The following is a 9063-nucleotide window of genomic DNA, read 5'->3' on the forward strand; positions in this document are numbered from 1 at the left end:
TGTTCCTGTTCTAGTTGTTTGCTTAGTTTGCTTTTTTTCTTATTATATAAATTTTATTTACTTTTTAAAATATATTTATTGATTATGCTATTACAGTTGTCCCATTTCTCCCCCCCACTCCACTCCATCCTGCCCACTCCCTCCCTCCCACATTCCCCCCCTATAGTTCATGTCCATGGGTCATACTTATAAGTTCTTTGGCTTCTACATTTCCTACACTATTTTTACCCTCCCCCTGTCTATTTCCACCTATCATCTATGCTACTTATTCTCTGTACCTTTCTCCCCCTCTCCCCCTCCCACTCCCCTACTGACAACCCTCCATGTGATCTCCATCTCTATGGTTCTGTTCCTGTTCTAGTTGTTTGCCTAGTTTGCTCTTGTTTTTGTTTTAGGTGTGGTCGTTAATAACTGTGAGTTTGCTGTCATTTTTACTGTTCCTATTTTTTATCTTCTTTTTCTTAGATAAATCCCTTTAACCTTTCATATAATAAGGGCTTGGTGATGATGAACTCCTTTAACTTGACCTTATCTGAGAAGCACTTTATCTGCCCTTCCATTCTAAATGATAGCTTTGCTGGATAGAGCAATCTTGGATGTAGGTCCTTGCCTTTCATGACTTGGAATACTTCTTGCCAGCCCCTTCTTGCCTGTAAGGTCTCTTTTGAGAAATCAGCTGACAGTCTTATGGGAACTCCTTTGTAGGTAACTGTGTCCTTTTCTCTTGCTGCTTCTAAGATTCTCTCCTTATCTTTAATCTTGGGTAATGAAATTATGATGTGCGTTGGTATGTTCCTCCTTGGGTCCAGCTTCTTTGGGACTCTGAGCTTCCTGGATTTCCTAGAAGTCTATTTCCTTTGCCAGATTAGGGAAGTTCTCCTTCATTATTTATTCAAATAAGTTTTCAACTTTTTGCTCTTCCTATTCTCTTTCTGGTACCCCTATAATTCGGATGTTGGAATGTTTAAAGATGTACTGGAGGTTCCTAAGCCTCTCCTCATATTTTTGAACTCTTGTTTATTCATTTTTTTCTGGTTTCATGTTTCTTTCTTCCTTCTGGTCCATATCGTTGATTTGAGTTCCAATTTCTTTCCCATCACTGTTGGTTCCCTGTACATTTTCTTTTGTTTCTCTTAGCATAGCCTTCATTTTTTCATCTAATTTGTGACCAAATTCAACCAATTCTGTGAGCTTCCTGATTACCAGTGTTTTGAACTGTGCACCTGATAGGTTGGCTATCTCTTCATCGCTGAGTTGTATTTTTTCTGTAGCTTTGATCTGTTCTTTCATTTGGGCCATTTTTTTTTTGTCTTGGGGTGCCTGAGCAACAAAAGGTTAAGTGCCTAAGGCAGGTTCTGCTGAAAGGACCGATGCGCCCAACTGTCTCGGAACGTGCAGCTAAAAATGCCGGAAGAACTTTTCCCCGTGTAAAAAGTCTCCCCACATCCACACAACTGCGGTTCCTCGGAAAAAAAGCACATTCTCGGTGGAAGGAATCACTGCTCTTTTCTTTCCAAGTTTTCCGCCTCATTCTGGGTGTTTTTTTTCTACCTTTTCCTCCAGTTTTCTGATGTGATCCTCTGCTTCCTCTATCCTGCTTTTGATTCCTTCTACTGTGTTCTTTAGTTCAGAAATTGTATTCTTCATTTCCTCTTGGCCCTTGATGATAGTTTCTATTTCCTTTTTCATGTTGATATGGTTTGCAGTGAAGTCATTTTAGTTTCCCTGTAGTTTTTGGTAATTCTTTGTGAGCTCCTTAAGCTTCCTTATAACCAGTTCTTTGAACTCAACATCTGACAGTTGACTTGCCTCTTTTTCATTTAGCATTGTTTCTGAGACTTCCTTCTTTCCTTTCATTTGGGGGTTCTTTCTTTGCCTTCGCATTGTTTGTGAGACTCTACCTGTTAACCTCTGCTTCTGAAGTTGCTCTGTCCTGACCCCCTGGGTAAACTTTTATGGTGTAAACTTCTGTGGTAGAATACCTGTGAGATTCAGTGGTGCAGTCTCCTAGATCTCCCAAGCTTACTGATCTTTGGCTGTGGTTTATGGTTGCTCTGTGTATATCTTTGGTTTTTGGTTGTTGTTGGGTCTTTCTTTGGTGGGTCCTTCCCACCAGCTTCTTAACTGAAGGTCAGTCTGTCCACCACTCTTGTTCGCTGTTCAGGCGTAGGCAGGTTGTATTGGAGCTGGTTCTTCTATTTGTATAAAGTTTTGAGGCTTATCTGTTGCTCTTGTCTGGTTGTTTGTTCTGAATAATTTCTCCACTATTTAGTTGTATTTCCAGATATGTCCTAGGTTAAGTTAGTGTGGCTTCCACTGTCTCCTTCACCTTCTTCTGTTCTTATCTGTTGATGGTTCTTTTGTTGGTGGGTTCCTCTTCCTGGCAGTATCATGGTGTTCACAGCTTCTTCCTACTCTTTTTTTGTGGTAGGTTGTAGGCAGAAGGTGAAATGATTTAAGACAGCAGGAGTATATTCTATGATATTTAAAGTACCAGACCTTAGAGAACACATAGGAGATCCTTCGGATATGTATAGTGTTAACTGTGATATTTCGTCCACCTAGCCACTTTTTAGAAAGGTTGGAAGGAAGATAAGACTCTGGTTGTGGGGGGGTGGGGAAGTATTGTGAGTTGGGTCTAGAAAGCTGTGAGCTTGTGGGAGGTCAGATTATGAGGTAAAGTGAGAGTAAAGTGTAGAACATAGGTGTAATGTGTGAGAGATTTAACCACACCAGTAATAAAGTTCAGGAAACAGTGAAGTGGGCTGAGATCTGGGATGGTTTCTGTGTAGTATTTACAAATGTATGGAGGAGCCATTATTTACAATTGTAATGGAGCAACAATCATATGACAGAATCTATGTGATCTGGATAAGTAGAATAGGGAATATAGATCCTAGAGTAGGGTTCTAATGGAACAGAAGTGAAGTGAAAGACAGTTTACCAGCAATACACTATGAAAGATAGAACAAGGGGAAGACAGGGATACAATGCAAGTTAACCAGTCAAGGGAAGAAGACTAAACAGAAAGAAAAGAACTAGAAAAATACTAATAAAATGAGTGATACAAGACTAATGAATAAAATAATAATACTAATATACAATAACTTGCAAGTTCTCAGGAATAGAAAAGTGAAATTTGTCTCACTGTCTCAGCTGTTGGGATCCCCCCTCTTTGGCTCCACTTCTGGTGTTTTCACAGTTCCAGGTTTTATTGTCTAACCTGTGGGAATTTAAAAAAAGAAAAGAAGAAAGGAAGAAGAGATATAAAGGGAGGGAAAGAAGGAGTAGAACAAGAAAGCAGGAAAGAGAGGAAGAAGGTATTAAAAAAATAATAATAAAGAATTACTTAAAAAAAAAAAAAAGCCTCCTGCTGGCTCCAAACTGGCCAAGTCGGTTTGCTGGGTTTTTTCATTGCAGCAGGCCCAGGGGGCTTAGTTCAGCTCTTCTCTGTTTCCCCACCATCACTTGGCCAGCCTCCAGCCTAGCTCTGCATCAGCCTCTGGTCACCCAGATTCAGGTGTGCACCCTCCTCGGGGCCATGGATTTGGTCTCTGTTCCCTCTGAGGTGGGCACTCTCCCTGGTGCCCCGGATGTGGGCTCGGTGCCCCCACACTGCTGCGGGAGCACTGGGCAGCCAGGTGGAGAGGAGCCTGGAGCTGCTGCTGCAGGAGAATTCCCCAAACTGCCCCTGAGTGTCTTTCTTTTTCTTTTTCTTTTTTAGACATTCCTCCTGCTCAAATCTGCTGCTCCATACAAGGCCTGTCTTCTCACACAGCTTACCTTTCCAGCTATGCCAGGGACTATCCGGGTCAGGACCTGACATGACCCAACCAACTCTCAACTCTCTGCAGATGGCACACATGGTCTCTGTGGGTTTACCACTTTGTCATTATTCCCCTTCCTGCGACTTCAAGCAACCAGGTCTCTCTCAGTGCTGCTCAAACCTTGTTTGGCAGGGGATGGAGCCATTAACCCGGCTCTCTCCCAAGACTCCTGTGGCAGCCCTGGCGGGTGCCAGGCCTGGGGCTACGGTCACCCTGGTCCCTGTGCTGGTCCCAGGGACCTTATTGTCCTGAAGCAATCCCTTACTGTCTGTTTTTTCAGTGTCCTCTATACTTTTTGGTCTCCTATCTTCATAAATGCTGGGGTGTTGTTGGCTGTTCACTTTGTTCTTCAGTAGATCGGCTAGGTGTTACCCCCATGTGCAGGGGGAAGCGGAGTCTTCTCCCACCTATCTCGCCGCTATCTCCCCCAACCACAATGACAGACTTTAATAACTTTCTTTAAGTACTTCATAAAACAAGTACTAGAGAGTCAGTAAAGATTAAAAACTTTGACCAACACAATCAACAACTTGACGTAATTTACGTGTATGGAACACTTCACCCTATGACAGCAGAATAAAATAAATGTTCTTTTCAAGTGCCCAGGGAATATTCATCAAATTGGACCATATGCTGGGCAATAAAATAACTGTCAATATTCACAAAAGATTAATATATTACAGAATATATTCTCTGACTGTAGTAAAATTTAGAAATCAATTGCAATAAGGTATCTAGAAAAATTCCCAAGTATTTGGAAATTGAACAACACATTTATAAATAACCCATGTGTCAAAGAAGAACTCATAAGAGAAATGTGAAAATATTTTTAACTAAATGAAATAAAATATTGGTATATACCTTAAAAATGTTGGAATGGAAATTTAAAGCTTTAAATGCTTTTTATAGGAAAGAAGAAATCTTTAAAATAAATGATCTATATCTAGAAAAAGATAAACAAATAAACACTAAAAAACAATAGAAGTCAGGGAATAATAAATAGTTGTAGTTGATTAAATAAAAAAATACTAAAGAGGTATCAATAAAGCCAAAGTTGGGTTTTTTGAAAAGATTAACGTAATTCATATACCCCTAGTAAGGCTGATCGAGAAATAATTTAGAACATCATTATAGATGCTACAGATATTAAAAGGATAATGCAGAAAAACTATGAACAATGTTATGCCAATAAAAATGAAAATTTAGCCCTGGCTGGTGTGTCTCAGTGGATTAAGTGCCAGTCTGTGAACCAAAGGGTCACTGGTTTGATTCCCAGTCAGGACACATGCCTGAGTTGTGGGCCAGGTCCCTGGTTGAAGGCATGTGAGAGGCAACTGGTTTATGTATCTCTCACACATCGATGTTTCTCTCCCTCCTTCTCTTCCTTCCCATCTCTCTAAAAATAAGTAAATAATAAGTTTTAAAAAATGAAAATTTAGGTGAAAATAACTGAAAAACATAACTTAAAAATTAACTCAAGAAAAATCAAAACTTAAAAATGAAGAAAAAAATTATAACCACAAGCATTTGCACAAAGAAAACTTTGTGCCTTTGTTTCCCCAGATAGTTTTATTGCTGAAATTTATTAATAATCTAAGGAGGAGAAATACTCTTTATATATTAACCATTCTGAAAACAGAGGATGAGAGAACACTCCTAAATAATTTTATTAGCTGGCCATAACACAAACCACATTCCAAACCAGAAAAAAAGACTACAAGAAAGCTAAAGATTGTTATCTTTCAAAAACAGATTTATAAAGTCCTCAACATACCCTGGCCAGTTGATTAGAGAATCATCCTGTAACCAAATAGTTGTGGGTTTGATTCCTGGTCAGGACACATATCTTGGTTGTGGGTTCAATCCCTAGTCCAGGTGCATATGATCACCAGTCTAGGTATGTATAGGAGGCAACCAATCGATTTTTCTCTGTCTCATGGATGTTCCTCTCTCCTTTCCTTTCCTTCTAAAAGCAATGAAAAAAAAAAAAAGTGTCCTCAGGTGAGGATTAAAAAAAAAAACCCTCCTCAACAAACTAGTGGCATATTGAATCCAGTAATGTATAAAAGGAATAACTCAAAAATAAAAACACTTTTAAAAGGAATAATGCATATTAAGATCAAATAGAATTTATCCCAAAGAATACAAGGATGGTTTAGTATTTGAAATTCAATCAGTATAATTAATCACATTTACAAAATAAAAATTAAAAGCCATATAATCAACTCAATAAATGCAGAAAAAAATTTGAAAAATTTGACACTCATTCATGATTACAATGTTCACCAGAGAAAGAATAAATCTCCTTAATCTGATAATGGGCATCCATGAAAATTTCTGTAGTTAATATTTAACTTAATAGTAAAATTTTGAACACTTTTATCCTAAGATCAGAAAAAGTGTTCTCATTAATTCTACTTAATATTGTATGGAAGGGCCCAGTTAGTACAGTATGGCATACAAAAGAAATAAAGTTTGAAAAAGAAGAAACAAAATTGTCTTTATTTTTAGATGGCATGAGTGTGTATGTAGGAAATTCTAAGGAATCTAAAAAAATACCCTACTGGAACTAATAAGAGCACTTAGAAAATCATGGACAATGAAGTCAGTATGCAAAGATCAATTGTCTTATATCTGTATACATTAGCAATAAAAAATTGGATGATAAAATGTAAAAATATTATAATGATATCAAAAACATAAAATGGGAATAAATGTTTAAAAAGATTTTATTTATTAACTTTTAGAGAGAGGGGAAGGGAAGGAGAAAGAAAGGGAAAGAAACATCAATGTGTGGTTGCCTCTCTTTCACACCACACTGGGGACTTGGTACGCAACCCAGGCATGTACCCTAACTGGGGATCAAACCAGTGGTCCCTTGATTTTCAGGCCAGCATTCAATCCATTGAGCCACACCAGCCAGGGATTAAATGTAATAAAAGTAAAAAATGTCTACTGAGAAGTAGACAACATTGTTGAGCAAAATTAAAAGAGACAAAAAAATAGAGAAATATATCATGTTCATGAGTTTGAAGAATCAATATTGTAAGATGCCCACTATCTGCAAACTGATCTATAAATTTAGTGCAATTCCAATAAAATCCTAGAGGATTTTAAAAAATATAAAAGAGACATGTTAATTCTAAAATTTGTGTAGAATACAAAGGACTTGAATAGTCAAAATAATCTGGAAAAAGAACAAATTTGGAGAATTCCCATTATATGAATAAATGAACACTTTAAAACTATAGCAATTAAGACAGTGTTGTATTGATGTAAGCATAGATAAACAGATCAGTGGAACAGAATATAGAGTCCAGAAAGACACCCAATTTCACAAACTATCAAGTCAATTCAGTAGAGGAAAGGGCAATGTGTCCCCAAATGGTACTAGAACAACTACATAAATGTATTTTTAAAATGCACTTTTACCTTTTACCTCATATTACACACAAAATTAATTTGAGATGGGTCATAGTCCTAAATGTAACAATTAAAACTATTTGTGTGACATGAGGTAGGAAATATTTCTTATAGGTCACAAATAACACTAACCAAAATTTTTTTTAAATGTTAATTAGATTTGTCAAAATTCAAAACTTCTCTTTAAAAGCCATTAAAATGATAAAGTCATCCATAGTTTAGGAAAAAAATATTTGCAAAATATAACTGACAATGAATTTCTTTCTGATATATATAAAGAATGCTTACAAATCAAGCATAAAGTGTTAATCCGGCAAATAGGCAAAAGTCTTGAATAGACACTTCAAAAAAGAAAATATATAAATGGCTAAAATGCATATGAAAATCTGTTGGATATCAGTCACTGGGAAATGCAAATTAAAACCACAATGAAATAATGCTACATAACCACCAACGTGGCTAAAATTAAAAAGACTGACCACCACCAAATGTTAGCAAGGATGTAGAGTAGTTGGAACTCACATAATTTGGTGGTAGGAGTGTCAAATGGTGCAACCACTTTGCAGCAGTGTTTGGAAGATCTTTAAATATACACCTACTTTATAAAACCCAGCAATTTAACTCTTAGGTATTAACACAAGAGAAATAAAAACATGTTGACAAAAAGACTTGTGCAAGAATGTTCACAGCAAGTTTATTCATAAAAGTCAAAAACTAAACAAACCCAGTGTCCATCAACAGAATGAATACAGTTGTAGGCCTCCGCTGCTGCTTCCATGGTCAGTTGTTGCCACACCAGCCCTCCAGGAGGAGCTGGGGGTGGATGGCAATGGCTCTTGAGGATCATCACAGATGATGTAGGGACAATGTCTAATGTCTGAGAGTCCAGGGGCAGAAGCAAGGAGGCCTTGCGAGGAGGCCTCACAAGTCGTCCTGGGCTTTGGCCTCCTTCCAGTTCCTAGGAACTGCCTGGTGGCCAGCACAGGAGCAGCAAGCGCAAAATTATTGTTGACTGGGTAATGCAGGGAAAATGACCATCCTTTACCAGTTTTCTTTGAAGTTGTACATACAATCCCTGCAATAGGAAGTAATCTAGAAGAGATAGTGATTAATAACACATGTTTCCTAATGTGGGATAGTTGTTATGGACAGTACAGAGAAAAGATTTCTTTAATTAGAGAAGAACACTATAAAATGTTAGCCCATGAGGACCTAAAAAAAGCTAGATTGCCAATATTTGCTAATATCATGTGTTAAAGAACGCATGACTGTAGCAGAAATCTCCATGTTTGAAACTAACTTCTATTAAGATCATTAGGGGCATATCCAGGCATTCTGTGTTCTTACTGGCAAGGGGTTATGCCAACCATTTGAATGGGTGATAATGTCATGATTTAAGATTAGATGATCTCTACTGACCTCATCTCAGAGACTTTGTATAAAGGAAGTGCTAGACCTTATTTGAAAGCTGCAAAAATTAATGGGTCAGATTTGTTTATGGTACACTGATTTAAACTTTTTCTAAAAGAAGAAAAATTAAGATGACTTATTTGAAAATGAAGATGAAGTGTCATCTTCCAATTACTTTCTCATTAGTTTCTTCCAAAGCAAGGTTTTAAATCTGTGATCGACATTTTTCTCATAATGAATCCTCTCAGGACATTGTGTAGCCTATGTCAGGCTGACAAGCATATACCCGTATTTTGCCATGTATAATGCACACTTTTTGCCCAAATTTCTGAGTGAAAAATAAGGATACACACTACGTGGGTAGTCCTGAAATACCTTGTATTTTTTTTCTTCTGTTTTGTAA

At 37.5% G+C, this 9063-nt stretch overlaps 1 pseudogene; it reads left to right on the forward strand.

The window, feature by feature from the left end:
• Positions 1 to 3541: 3541 nt before the first annotated feature.
• On the forward strand, positions 3542 to 8658 carry LOC112315735 (ADP-ribosylation factor-like protein 5A pseudogene; annotated as a pseudogene).
• Positions 8659 to 9063: the final 405 nt, after the last annotated feature.

Source organism: Desmodus rotundus, chromosome 12, assembly GCF_022682495.2.
Source record: "Desmodus rotundus isolate HL8 chromosome 12, HLdesRot8A.1, whole genome shotgun sequence".
Lineage (NCBI taxonomy): Eukaryota > Metazoa > Chordata > Mammalia > Chiroptera > Phyllostomidae > Desmodus > Desmodus rotundus.